Genomic DNA, 15,470 nt, shown 5'->3' with positions numbered 1-15,470 from the left:
TCCTAGATAAAACAGAGTCAGGGGCGATGGGGCTTCCTAACTTGATATGGGAAAGCTATATGAAGAGATTATTGCCTTCCAGGTGGCCATGTCTAAACGGAGGCAGTAGTGTCCAAAGGGAAGGACATCAACTTCTCAAGGATTGCCAGCTTGGGCTGCTGACTATCGCAGGTCTGTTGAGTAACGTGACTAGTTATGGCTATTACTTTACACACAAATGCATCTCTGCCCCTTGCTGAGGCTTGACATTAGGCAATAGGCTTATGTTTTATGAGTATTAAAATATCATAGCTGTAGTACTAACTTGTACAATTTCTGGTATAACTCCCCCACCCTCACTTCTTCTTTTATGTTAGAGTTAGAAGAACAGTTACAATCTTTATTGTCCTTTAAAAAAAATGAGCTTGGAGAAATTATTATAGAAGTGGTGTAATCTCAACAGAATGATAAGATTTGCAGTATCGCTGATGGGCTCAGGCCAATAAAATTCTAGAAAAAAGCCTAAGCTGCAGGAATTTACAGGGATTTATGAGTTCTTGGCACAATCAGGAGTAACTGTTTCCATGGATGGCCATTTTATCAAAAAGAAAAATTAGTTACGTAGCACAAGATGTTTGCTACAGTGGAAAAAGTCCTTGTTTCTGGATTACTCTTGGCTCTATCTATTGTCGGAGCTAATCACACTGAGCAGTTCATCTGTTTATTTCCTTAATACTATATTTACAGCGTGCATAAATACAGCTTTTTTCATATTAAGCCTGATAGCCACTTTAAACCTGTCTTTTATCTATTGCTCTTACATTGCTAACCCACTTATTGCATTTGCAGATACTGCAACAAATTTATGTGTTTTATAAACCTAACAGAATGCCTTGTGTACTGATTGATGGAAAATCAGTTGTTCAGTTGCCAGGCAATGATTGATTTTCCAACACAGCTGCTCCAGCTGTGCTACAGATGCTATTTTTTCTCAGATATCATAGATGGTGTTGTAAGCTATTGAATATGACACTTAATTGTAAAGATCTCTGAGAAATCAGTCATTTCGGCAGTTAATGACCATTTGGTCACCATCTTCAGCTATGCTTTGTGTTTTTACCTAGTAAGCTTGCAATTAGCAGTGCCACTCGGAGATTACTTTGGTGTATTTTGCAAGAAGCTGGTTTGCAATCTGTGACATAATTAAATACTTGTCACAAAAAATTAGAGTTCATTACAAAATGCTGTAGCCAATAGCATGTGCTGATGACAGCAAGCCTTTCTCCTGGAATACATTTCAGATTCCAGTATTTTATTTCAAACCTTGCTCAGCTGTGTATGACTAATAAATAATAGAGGAAAGTATAACTCAACAGAAAATTTGCAGACCTTCTTTTGATCTGGGGAAGCAGACTTTGGTTTCTTGGCATTCTTTTAGATGACCTTCATAAGTTAGTTGCAGGCTGTGTTTTGGCTCTGCTATCCATTTTCACAGCAGCATAAAATATTAAAGTCAAGCAATATCAATAATTCATACTCTTATGGCATTGGGGTTATCAGTGAGAGGATCATTTGGATTTGCTAAAATTAAAAGTGCAACTCTGCTTAAGGTACAAATGCAAGTTTAAGTCTTTTAATGCTCATTATAAGAGAGGAAATTAAACAAAGTCTCATCTTTCATAGAAAGAGGAGCTGCAGTTGGTAGGTGTCCTGTCATTTGTACATTAGCCTCCTATTCACAGCAGGGTGATGTGTCCACTTTCTAAAATAGACAGACTTGTTGGGAGGCTGCACCCTTTTCCCCTACTTTCCTCAAAAAAGCATTTTTCGCAGTTTTCTCCTTGGTATGAAGTCTGGTTGCTTTTAAAGGGCCAGCTACTACTTGCATTGACAGCATGGCTGGTTGCAGAGCAGAGAGAAGTGGAAACAAGGCATGTACTGGCTTCTAAACCTGGTTTTGCCACTGTCCTATGGGAAAATCACTTTGGGTGTCCTGCCATCTCCTGCATTTAATTAGAAGCTCCTCAGGAAGGAGAAGTGTTTTTCAGTGTCTAGTCCCATAGGCCTCTGATTTCAGTGGGCTGAAGCACTGAAGTAATATGAGTAGGAAATAAAAATGCAATTAATTCCCACTCCAACTTCTAGAACATGGTATTTTCCTTGATGTTTCTGTTTTAAAATTAACTTGATGTCTCCTTTGTCTAGTCTTGTCTTCCACAAAATACATTTCTAGATGGTATAAAATGTTAGATGACTTAATAGTCTGGTAGAATTCCATGCAATAATTTTTGGAATAGCCATTTATACTTGCCCTGTGTGTTAAGGCAATATCCTCATGCACATCCATTTCTTCAGAATTTATATTCTTCCAAAATAGCAATAAAAAGTCCCTCCCCTTTTCAGTTGTAATTGATAACTTTCAAAGCCAGTCTACTAGAGACAGTTTAGAATAAATTCATGCTTTTTTTCTGTAAGTTTTTTCTAGTACCTTCTCCTTCAAGAGAAAGGGAAATACGAGGGTCGCCTCTGCTTCTTTACCTTTCCTTTGGTAAATTGCTCAGCTTTTCAACAAAGACCTATCTAGCAAATACAGGATGCAATTATAGGAGAAGGAGTCCCAAACCAAATTCCCACTGGGGTTACTAGTTTTTAAGCAAGAACGAACTTCCCTCTAAGTTAAATACCTCCCTCTCTCCTCACAGCTGGTACAGAGTGATGCTGTCATTTTAGCATTTCTGTTACAGTCAGGTAGGCAACAAGTTGTACTCACTGCATAAGAAACTAGAATAGGTGCAATTTCCAGTTGTGGTTGTGTAACGATAGATGGGTAAACACTGAAAAACAGCCGAACTGAGGCCTGGGTTGTCTTCATGTAAGTCTGTGCATACTCATGTCAGGCACACGACAGGAGGATTCACCTTTCAAATTCTGGATTGTTTCGGAAATGTGAGTGAACTGTAGGGATCAGGCTGTGAGAGATGGTGGCTTCGGCTCTTGCAGAGCAAACAGAACAGCCTGGTTTTTCTGGCCTACAGGAGAACCTGGAGGGAAATGACCTCAGCTCTTCCATTCAGTATTGGTGTTACAAGCATATAAGATAAAATGAGATCCTTTCCATTGCCACTTGTCCTGTGTGTACCTGAAAAGAACTGCAAACTGCAGATGAGCGTGTGTGTCAGGGATACTTTGACCTCTTTAGCTAAACCTGTGGATGAGCTAGTTACTTAGGGCAAAGGAGGTGGTTGTAAGAGAACAGCTTTGTGTTCCTGAGGCTTGACTTGGTTTTGCCCCCGGTGTAACTTTTCCCTGAACATCTCTGCCATTTTGCTGTGAGGCCTTTGGGAAAGATCCTTAAGTTATATTTTCTTCCTGGTAGAAGTGCTGTTATTTCTTGTTGTGGGGAGTCTGCAAAAGGCTGTTTTCTGGTAATAGGCGAAGAGGTAGTCACTGTGATCACCTGATGTGATCACATGCAGAAATGTGTAAGACAGGTCATCATACAACTTAACTTAAACGCCCATATCAAGTCTGAAATACTATGCCGATGTCTGGTGAATTAAAGAGCCCTCTACTTTCATGGATCTACTGCCCCTGCAAGTACTTATAGTCTGTGACTGAATTATCTCTTGAACTCTGCACGTAGTCTAGCTCAACAGAGCTCTGACAGACTTTGGTTCTGGGGTGCACGTGGCATTCTTAATACTTGTCTTCTGAGCCATTTCTCATCTTCATCTTCTTTTCAAATTTTATTTAAGACATTCTTGGAATGTTTTTTTGTAGCCATTTCCTATTCTTTGCCATCTATTCAATTAATGAGGACATCATAGTGGTAATCATATCCCAGTACAGCTTTTGCTATAAACAACAAGAAGGCAGTCCTCTGTATTCCTACTGAATGCTCTTCTGCCTAATAGACCAAGACTTATTACTTTGCTTATTTACATACATTGTTACTCAGTGCTCTTTGTTCCCCTTTTAGACCTCTTCCAACTTAGCATCCTCCTTTTCTCGAGCATTTATAAAACATCTAGTTCTTTATCCCAAGTTATATAGTTGTGATGAATATTATTAAAAATCATGTGATTTTGCACTTTTTCATTAGGCAATTCAGATCACATTGTGTGAAAGTTCTGTCATTACCCTCATTTACCACCACAGCAACTTTGTGTTGAGCTTTTTAAGCATCACAGTGATTCTAGAAAAAAATGTCACGTGGTTAAAGTTCTTTCATGAGCTATTTGTGTGTGCTCCTTTTATTTTCAAACAGGGTTTCACTTCTTTTAAATTAAACTACACAAATCCCAAACATGCCATAGTGTTTTTCCTTTCCCCCTGCCACCAGAACAAGCACAGGATTCAAGCTACCTCCAGCTCCCACCCCTCCTCCTATTCCTCTTGGGATTTGTAACATTGGAGATATGTGGTAACTGCTGAGGAAATTGCCCTAAGTGATATTGGAGTAATTCCCCTTTGTTTTAGTAATAAAGGTTGCATATGTTTTATGAGAATAGCACCCCCGCAGTACAGAAAGCTACTGTGATCCATCACTTTAAATCAAGAAATCATTTGACACGTTTATTTCCTGAACAGGAAGTGTTCTGTCAGATCACTTGGAAACCCTGAAATCTGTACATGTTAAGATGAAAGTCGAAATAGCAGAAGCTGTTACTTTACTGGGCCAGTTCCATTTTCATAGGGAGGCCACTCTACCAATGGGATGCTGAAGAAGTATCTCGTTCTTTCCTTTCAAAGTGTCTATGTCTGAAGAAATCTATTAAAATAGGGATTGTAGTTAGTCACATTTAGAGGACTGTATGCCTAATAAATTATGTGGTAAAATCTGATCCAAAATAGAAGTATACTTCAAATATATCATATATTATATAAAAGTGTTTTCAGCAGGGGAAAAAAAAGTAAGAAAATTTCCCATGTTATTTTAATCAGAGTTGTAAAGTGTATTTTGCAAGTTTAACGCAAATCATAGTTGATGCATAAATGTATACACAGCAAAACCAAAATTGGACAGTTTGAAAAACACTGGTAAGCAGGGAGGTGGCAAGAATGGCCAGTTACACTTCCCTCGAAAGCATCAGTTGCATGATAAACATTCTGTCCAGATTGTAGGTATAGGAGGGTCTTCCAGCCAGATTGCTAATTGCATATGTGTTAAAACTAACTGAATATTCTCAGGTTGGTCAACTTCAGCTTAAACATTACTAATATAAAAACTACACCGGAGATGTATAAGCCTGGCACGCCAGCTGCATTTTTATTGGCCGTCTGCAACTTCAAAGGCTTTCCTGCTCTAAAGCCCAGGCAGGTATCATGGGCTGCCCTCAAACCTGCCTTTGCTAGCTTATTGATTCTCAACATGGCTTTACCTACAAGTCAGTGGATTTGTTTTCAGTATGAAATTATCTTACAAGTACATTCTTATTGACCTGCTTAAGATTTTTAAAATTTTTTTCATTAATAAATACGCATCGCTGTTTTCCCCGTCTTTGATTCTGTCTGTTATTTCACCTGTCAGAGAGATCTGTTTAAGTAACAGATGCCTGAAGTATTTTGACAGGGTGTTCGTTTCTGTTTCCAGCATAAAACTCATGTGATGACAAGCAGACAGTAAAAAGAGATTTGCCCCAAATGTGCTAGAGCCCCGCTTTTCGTCTTCCCTCTCCTACTTGAAAATTAGCTTTAGTGTTATTACTTCAGCACGTGCCTTGCTGAAAAAAAAATTCTTCCCTGCCCAGGACCATGGAATCCTGATCTTCCTTCTTTTTGAACAGACATTTCTTGGCAAGATTCTTCATGTGGTTGGGAAGAAAGATTAGTGTCTAGGAGTACTGTTGAAGACGAGATCTGTCCATCATCTTGAACACATAACTCTTGAACAGTTGAGGAGGAATCCCTGAAATATCTGCTATACTCCTGAAAGTCAAGCACAGAAGGTATGTCTTGAAATTCATTTGAAGAGTTCATCTTCAGAGTTGTCTGTGTGTATCAAAGGCAAAGATACGGAAGCATAACAATGCTTAAATTTGCCCTGTCTTGGTTCTGGTTTCAGAAGTTCAGTAGAATGGCTCAGTTATTTCAGACAACTGCACTGAATTCCAGTATTTTAGTTAAGATCAAAATATAATATTCTGCTGGTACTGTTTCTGAAAGAAGTCTATGATGATTACCGTATAAGATGAACTCACTGCATTTTTAAGTTGTCATTTAGAAATATGTATGACTTTTGTCTTTATAGTATCTTTGCCTGCACTACCAACATTTTATTATAAAACTTATTTCAGTGAATCTCCTTATGGTCAATAGTACCTGAAGATCAGACCTCATTGTCCTGGTTTCAGCTGGGATGTAGTTAGCTGTCTTCCTAGTAGCTGGTACAGTGCTATGTTTTGAGTTCAGTATGTGAAGAATGTTGATAACACTGATGTTTTCAGTTGTTGCTCAGTAGTGTTTAGACTAGAGTCAAGGATTTTTCAGCTTCTCATGCCCAGCCAGGGCACCTGACCCAAACTGGCCAACAGTGTATTCCATACCATGTGACGTCCCATCTAGTTTAGGAACTGGGAAGTGGGGGGGGGGGGGATTCGCCGCTTGGGGACTGGCTGGGTGTCGGTCGGCGGGTGGTGAGCAATTGCCCTGCGCATCATTTGTACATTTCAATCCTTTTATTACTACTGTTGTCATTTTATTAGTGTTATCATTATCATTATTAGTCTCTTCTTTTCTGTTCTATTAAATCGTTCTTATCTCAACCCAGGAGTTTTACTTCTTTTCCTGATTTTCTCCCCCATCCCACTGGATGGGGGGGAGTGAGTGAGCGGCTGCGTGGTGCTTAGTTGCTGGCTGGGGTTAAACCACGACACTCATAAATTCAATCATGTCTAAGCATCTGCAGCATTTTGGAGCCTTCTATCTTGTTCATAACATGCAGTGGAACAGGGTTTAGAGATGCCCCAAGGAGCAGCACTCAAGAACCAGATGGAAAATTGCCCCATGTGTCTCAGTTAAATAAATCCCTCCATTTTCACACAGTAAGACAACTGTTGTTATATATGGTGTTAGCACCAAAACTTTCTTTACAGTACTGTGGATGTACCCATATGGGTAGATGGTACCTGAACCATTACACTGTTGTGTAATTCTGCCCCTCAGACTGCAAGCTCTCTGTAGTAAGGCCTGTCCCTTATTATGTCAAAGCAGCAGCTAGTCAAATGGGGTCTTGATCTGGGATGAGGGCTTTAGATACTCTTATAAAACAGTGTAGTAAAGACCAGGTTGTTGAAACTGAAAAATACATTAAGCATCCAACTGAATTTCCTCATTGTTCCCTATTCTTACAAATAAAAACTTGGCACAGCAGCAGCATATCTGCTTTTCTGAAGTTTTTGTCTTAAAGTCTTGGGATTAAAGTATAAGCGATGAAGGTTTACGTGGCTACAAAGAACATCTTTACTATATATTTTCAGATGAACCATCCCCTGCCTGATTAAGTGTCAGTGCTGTAGCTGGACTGCGAGATGCTGAAATTCATTTCAGCCTCAATATGTTTAATGTTCATTGTCAGGCATAAAAGCCTGCGGATAAAATCAGTTCAAAATTGGTAAGTCAGCATGGCAGAGAGATTTCAGGGCAGCCTACCTGTTTGGGCATTAGTGGAGGAAAAGCCCTTTGAAGTCACAGACGGCCAATAAAAATGCAGCTGGCATTCAAACTTTAAATGGCTCCAGCACTGAGCTTTTACATTGCTGTTACTTAAGTGAAGGCTGAAAATTTTCAGAAAGTGCCTTTGAATACTGATCCACAGTAAACTTGTGTACCTACAGTGTGACCAAACCCCATCACCCTCATCTCCTTGTCATTAAAAACAAATTGTGAGAAGCACTCCAGATAACTCACGATGCCAAGAAATGTGAAAGCTTTGGGCTGCTGTCATGCCTGGGGACGAGAATGGCAAGATCCTGCAGTGGTTCATGATTCCCTCTCTGCAGGGCAGGACACCAGCTGAAGAGCTCCAGACGGTCAGTCCGTGCCCAAGCTAGGCAGTCACTCAGGAAGGGCCAGGTGAAACTCCTGCTGACATCTCAGAAGTGGGGACATGCATCTCACAGGCTGATACAAGTGCTATGTGAGTACGTTGTTTTCTTTTACATTCATAAGCAGCCTGACCGTTCCCTTTCTGCAGGGTGGCTCTGTGGAGGTGATGGGGCACAAACAGGCAGGAGGGAGGTGAGCTCTGCTTCCCCTGGCCTGGAGTGGGAACTGGAAGAGTTGGCATACTCCATCTCTGCTTTGGCCCCTTGGTGGATGCAAACTCTTTTCAGGGCCTTGTGCAGCCCCCAGCACAATGATACAGGGGTTTCTGAGCTTACTGGCACAGCTGGAATACAGAGATTTATGAATAAAGTTGGGATGGCTGGCTCTCAAATAAAATTAAAAATAGCCCCTGGCTTTCTGAATTATCCGTGTTTATTGGTTCTTGAACAAGAAAAAGATTTAAGGCATACACATTAGATACCCTTCAGAACTTAGTTAATTTTGCCTTTCCACATGATAGAATGTGATGTGTCTATTCCTAATTCTGGAAGGTCTTTAAATGCTATTTTTCTGGCTTATAAAGATATTCCAGGGAATCTTGAGTAGCCTTCTTTTTCCCGTGGACAGGTTCAAGGGTGGAAGATGGGGGGAGTAGGCAAGAGTGGGGACATAAAGCTGTTCTTTTGTTGTAACAGGATCATGGTATGGAAATGGTTGACAACCACTGCAACTGGATTTTACAGGGAAATTCGAATTATCACACTAAAAAAAGAACCCGTTTTTATCATTCACAAGTTCTGAAATAGCATGTCATGGGTGTAAGCACTGAGTATTGCCTGTGCTTGGCCTCAGGTTAAGCTAATTTGGAGGAATGATAGATAAAATTTTATTGCTGGCATTTGTGTTTTTTTAAATGACAGCTGTTAGCAGCTGCTTGGTGGTTTGGAGGGTTAGAAATAGCCCAAGAACAGCTAGACCAGTAAGCAGAGTTCAGGTAAAGCAGCAGGCAAAGATGCATGGGGCTTTGCTGTTTCCTCACTGAGTAACCCCATACGTGTGTAGTTGAGTAGTATAGCCAGTTTATTTCCAGATAATTTATGCTTTTATCCAACTATAGAGCACATAATAAAAAAAACCCTCCTTAAAAATGTTTGCAGATGTTCTCCTTTGACTTTTTTTCATTCCAGTTGCAAACTTCCTGTGTTTCCCATGTAGTGCAGAGTCTTGTCTTTGAGAAAGAAAGCACATTTGAAATGTTGTAGCTACTTCTGCACCTCACAAATGAGATCAGCTTCAGCTTAGCACAATCATTTCTTTCTGGTGGGAAAAGTCTCTTTACCCTGCGTTAAAACCTCACCTGATTAGATTCTAGTTTGGAGTAGAATGAAGAAATAGTTAGAAAAAAATCAAGCACTGCTATTTACAAATTGTATGCTTTGCTAGCCTGATAAAAACTTGCTGTTCTAAAAAAATGCATCAAACATTCATTGGATTAGGAGTGTAGAAAAGCAAACATGTTCAAATCTTAAACACATCATAATTTTAAGCGTCCACAAGTGTTTAAAAAGTGTTGGTAAGAATGAGCACATATATCCATTCACTAGTTAAATATCATAACCTGTTTCTTTTCTAAACACATGCGCAAGGGAACAGGACACATTTAAAATGTTAAACACATTGACATGTTTACAATGTGTTGCAAGAAAGTGTTTAACTTTTTGCACTCTGAAGCTAAACACTTTGGAATTAGAGGGTTTACTAATTCTGCATTTATTCAATACGACTATCACTTACTGACACTTATTGGATAAGTTTGAATGGATTCAGAGATTAAAAAAATGAATCAGAGAGGGAGGAACACTTTGGCTTTGGAATCACAAGGGAAAAAGATGTGAGTTAATAGTCTATGGTGTTTTGTAGTTTATGCATATGTCCCAGTGAGCAAATAATTAAAAAAAAAAAAAATTGACCCCAGATTTATGAACTGTCCCATATCTGGTTCATGTAAATACTAGTACTGATCATTAGTTCAAATTAAAGGTCAAATTAGAATTCATTTACCAGGTGCATTTAAAATAAACCTTTAAAAATAAAATCAAGTTTTAAGTAAAATGCTATCTCATTGGCCTCCCAGATCACAAAATTAACCCTTAGGGATCCTGGATCAGTAGAGTTCGCACAGCCATATGGTAAGGGCAGGGTGGGGAGGCAACACTGCTAACTTTTTCAGGTGGGATTTTTAAAAGTGCACTGTTCTGGCCTAATCTTCTTTTTTGTTGGCGCAGTTCTGAGGCTTTATATAGTTTAACTTCCACTTACCATGGAACCAAAGATAGGTTCAGTACTTTTAGTCCAATCTGATTTGCATGGAAGTTGATGGGGGAAGCCGCACCTGAGCCCATTTGGTGAAGAAGATGCGCTCTGCCATTTCTGGGGCAAGCCTCTTGGAGCTCGGTATGATGCTGTGCAGGAGCTGAAGCTGCAGACTGGCGATTTGTCAGACCTCAGGTGCAGGCCAAAGGGTTCAGTTGCACTGCAAGGTGCCACATGGTTACCTGCACTTACGCCAGATGTAAAACGAACTAACAAAATACCTGAGTGAAAGCATGGAGCTCTTAAAAAACGCATCAGAATTTGAAACTCTCCGGAAGTGTGGAGGATAGCTGAAGGCATCTTAAACAGCACTTCACTGGGGCTTTAGGCAGCAGGTGCCCTGGTAAGGGAAAACAATTATTGCTGACATCCCTTCTCATCTTTTTCATAGGTTTAACTTGGGCAGCAAAGGCTAACTATTACTCTGTATAGCATACATTTGAGAAGTACTGCATTCCACAGTACCCCTCCTCCTAGCATGGAAATGATGCATTTTAAATGGAGATTATGAAAGCAAAAGTGAAAAATCAGTGTAACTGATCTAAGGTTAAGAGCTACCTTTGGGAAGTTAAGGCTACATTTAAACTGAGTGGTGGATGCTCTCACATGAGGGGTCCATCCAGCCATAATGCCTAGTTTTCTTCCCACAGATGTAGTGCGTATCCTTGGTAAAACACAAGATAACTCTGTGTGTAACAGAAAATCTCAAGATTATAAAAGGATACCTGAGGTGAAGACCCATGGGTTTCAAAGGCAGCAGAAAGCAATGGATATCAAAATAAGTGTAGAATGGCAAGTGTTTGATGATGAAATGCTTACAATATGAAAGAAGGTCTTCATAGGAGTATTGCAGCAAAAAAAGGACTTTTATCTGAGAGTAAATTAACATTTTAAATTTTCTGTTGGATACAGGTGCATTAGTCAAGATCACACTTGTGTAATACCAGGACTTTTGGTTAAGAGGAAAGCTAGTTTTGCATGGCAGTCTTGCTCAGGAAATGAAATCTAGAGGCAAATAACAACTTGGAAAACTGTAATCTATAAAAAGAGAGGCAGGGGGACATATTAGTTGTTGAAAGGGTGTCCAGGCTTTTGTTTCATGGAGATGGTGCCATCATTGCCATGGTAGGGAATACAATTTTCTTGCCCACCCTCTGGAACTGTACTGGGCACTGAGATACTAAGATACCCAAAGGTTTCTTTTTCTTTATAAAAGAGAGAACACTGAGTTCTACCTGGTGATATGACCCTATTTAAGATAAGGGCAATATCTATGGTAAACATGTACCTAAATAAGCTGTGAATGCCTCCAGGTCAGTGCTGGTGCGGAGGTTGTACCTTCTAAATATTGTCATTAAAATTGGAGACTAGGTGTTCATGAATCAGTAGAAAAAATGATGATCAAAGTGCTCACGTAGATGATGATATTTACTCATGCAACTTTTCATCACCTCTCTCCTGCATGGAGTTGTGGTTTTTTTCAGCTACACGGGTATAATTTGCACACTGAATAACAAATCAGGGAGAGTTTTGGTGTTACAGAAGATTTGTGTTAGATAAACACCACACATATACAAGCAAATATCTGCCACTTCTTGTTCAACTTCAGGTTAAATAAGGACTGATGTTGCACCTGCAGAGGATGGCACTTCCAAATCTTCCATGCAATCAAACTTTTTAGCAGAGTGTGGGCCAGACAGCATGCTAACTGGACACTGTTAGAGACTGAAGGGAGAAATCTTAGTTGTTGATGGAATTTTGCTTAAAGGCAGCAGAACCGTGATTCCTAAGGTGTTACAGGAAAATGTATAGGAAAAGACACACGAGGGTCATTTAGGGATTGGAAAACCTCAGAAAAGGCCAGAAATGCTTTTTACTGGCCTCAAATAACAGTAACATTGAGGAATTTGTTCAGGCCTGTCTCTTGTGCCAGAAATATAAACCAAGTGAAGTGAGGTGAAGTGGCCTGTGTTGATGGTATAGGAAAAACTGGCTCCTGAAGCAAAGTAGGTGGGTTGGTTTGCCTTGGCGAAGAGAAGCTATGTATATGTTCTAGAGTATAATTCGCTTTTTGTGTGATGGCTTTACTAGAAGATGCATCTGAGCAGAAGACTCTGTACACTGAGCCCTGGGTGGATCATCACTTAAGTGTGTGTAGAGAGAGACATGCAACCACCACTCTACATTATACCCAGTCTCCAGGCTGGTACAAGTAGGTGCCAAAATAATAAAGCATCTGCTGAAAAGGATTGTAGGGTCAGATTCTGGTAGATATTTAGCACAGCAGAAGGGCAGTGGAGCCAGTGAAGGATGGGGTTGTCTCCACTGACATAAAATAAGACTGCATGAAGCATCAGAAGCAAATGGTAGCATCACCAGAGGTTTGCAGAGTGTATAGAGAGTCAATGTGATGAAACAAAAACTTGTGATTTGAGACCCCTGAATTGACACCTCTTTGTTGAAAGCAAATGCCTGCTATGTCTAATATTTCGTAGTCACCATGATGACAGTAGGCAGTGGTGTCAATTTAGGCTGACACAGGCAAACGCTCCTCCTGGCACCCAGAAGGAGGAAAGCAAGGGCAAGTGTAGTAGGACCAGGCAGCTGATCAGGCAGGCTGCCTGACGCAGGCCAAGCGCATGCATGCCAATTTTACAAGGAAGATGGGGTATCATATGTTTGTTGGGTGCGTTGCATTTGCCCCATGCGCAACAGCAGGAATTTGGACATGGGATAGGGAAGACCTCTCTCAGGCTCCTGGGTTCACACTGTTTTCTGAACAGCTCTTACCACAGCCCGCTGCTGCTTCTTGCGGCTTTCAGCCACTTGTTCTGATGTCTCCTTCTCCAAGAGCTCTTTCCACAGAGGGCAGATCATTAGCAATTGCTATTCTGCTGAGCCTCGGGCCATTGAGTGTTTTGGTTTTAGGTCAATTCATTATTTGACTAGTGTCCTCTGGTTAATGGCAGTGCCCATATAGTCTTGCTCTCTCTGGATACACTTATCTGACTGGTCTAATGTTTTCTTACCTGGGGTGCTCACTGGTGCTGAAATAGTGTTGGTCAGGCTTCATCTTTTCATCCTGCAAGAGGTTGCCTTGGGTTTGTGTGTCATGGTTTCAGCCCAGCCGGTAACAAAGGACCACGCAGCCGCTGGCTCACTCCTTCCGCCCCCCTCCGGTGGGATGGGGAGGAGAATCAGAAAGGAGAAAAGAAAAAAAAACCTGGAACCTCGAGGGTTGAGATAAGGACAATTTACTGGGACAACACAAAAAGAGAAGTTACAACAACAACGGTACTAATAAAAGAATATACAAAACGAGTGATGCACAGTGCAACTGCTCACCACTGAGAACCCAATGCTCCGCCACTTTCCCCACCAAAAGCCAAGAGAGCCCCCCTAGCCCACTCCCCATTTATATACTGAGCATGGTGGCACCTGGTATGGAATAGCTCCTTGGTTAGTTCAGGTCAGCCGTCCCAGCTGTGCCCTCTCCCAGGTTCCTATGAAAATTGACTCTATCCCAGCTGAACCCAGGACAGTGTGAGAGGCTGTTGAAACCTGTCTGTGGGTGCTTGGCAGCTGTAAGTTGCTCTGCCATGCAGTCGAAGGCTCTGGTAGCACCACAAACACTACGTTTTTCCTTCATACTCCATTCAGGTATTTTTGTTGGCACAGAAGTGACAACAGGTGCAAATCAATATAAAGAAGCATATGGGAAATTTCTGGTTCAGTGGAAGGTTTTCTTGTGGAAAATGTGACAGTGACACTGCTAATTAAGATGTTACTCTCACTCATGCGCTCTTCGCCTGAACAATGAGTTTGAAGGAAACCTTAGCATCTAAATGTATGGGCATTAGTATGGGAAGCAGAAAGGTTACATGTATCAATACAGAATGATGTGGACAATGTTCAAAGCCAGTGGGGACTGCAGACTTGCTGGCTGCCAGCAGGATCTGCTTCTGGGGAAGCAACAGAGTTCCAATTTTTGTCCTTCTCAGCAAAATGGAAACACTGTTGGACATGGAAACACTTTTGTTACAGAATTAGGAGAATCGTTAATTTCCCGAGTTTCGTAATTTTTCCGAAGCTGCACATGATCCTTCCGTAGGGAAGGGCGTTTGTGTGGGTGAAAAAGGGAATGGAAAGGAATATGACAACTGGAAGTGAATTCTTCACAGGAATGTGAGGAGTCAGCTGTAAAATATTTTCCCTCGTGACCATAAGGCTAGATCTACAGGAGGTTATAAGAAAGGCCTCAGATCACGCACACAATGCAACAGCATGGATCAGGCAGAAGTGTGGAGTGGCATTCCTTGAAATCTTAATGCTGGGGGAAAATCCCATTGCAACCAAACTAGAAGTGCGTGGACAATGAGAACAAAGGTGGTTAAAAAATATGTGAATTAAATTTTAAAATAAAGCATTTTTCATCCTCAGAGACTGTTTCTGCACTGGGATTTCTGTTGGAAAAACCCTAGAAGTAGAAAAAAGAAAAATTTTTTTACACTTATACTGGAAAAAAAAATTGGCTAAAACGGAAGGGAAATAAAAAAGCAAAAAAAGATTTTTTTTTTTAACTAAAATAAATTTTGAAGTTTTTAAAGATAAGGCCAAGGAATGCCTTTTTCAGTCTGGGAGTAAGAAAATTCCTTCAAAGCTTTAAGTGAATTCCTTTCCTTCTTTTCCTAGTCTTCAGTCATTGCTTTTGAGTGTCTGTCAACCTTTTGGTTAGTGAGATGATCCAGATAATTTGATAAAATTGTTACATTCTCATCATCATTTCTTTACAGTATGTTTCCTGTTGTCCACACATAACAGCAGCTGAGACTTTATGTGTACTACAGGTTTATTGATGAAAATCTGAATATCATCCGTATTAGTTCAGATTCCTGTTGAACCAGTCAATGGCAGGTCCTCATCAACACCTTCTTTCTGAAATCTATTATCTTGTGCATAGCTATTTACCATGTAGCCCACTGGTCATGTGCAGTCCCAATTAGAATATTTGTGGTACTGATTCAAATGCTTTGCAAAAGTTTATAGATATTACTTTTGGGCTAGAATTTCAT

Source organism: Haliaeetus albicilla, chromosome 13, assembly GCF_947461875.1.
Source record: "Haliaeetus albicilla chromosome 13, bHalAlb1.1, whole genome shotgun sequence".
NCBI lineage: Eukaryota > Metazoa > Chordata > Aves > Accipitriformes > Accipitridae > Haliaeetus > Haliaeetus albicilla.
The sequence above is the reverse complement of the archived record's forward strand: the minus strand, read 5'-3'. Positions refer to the sequence as shown.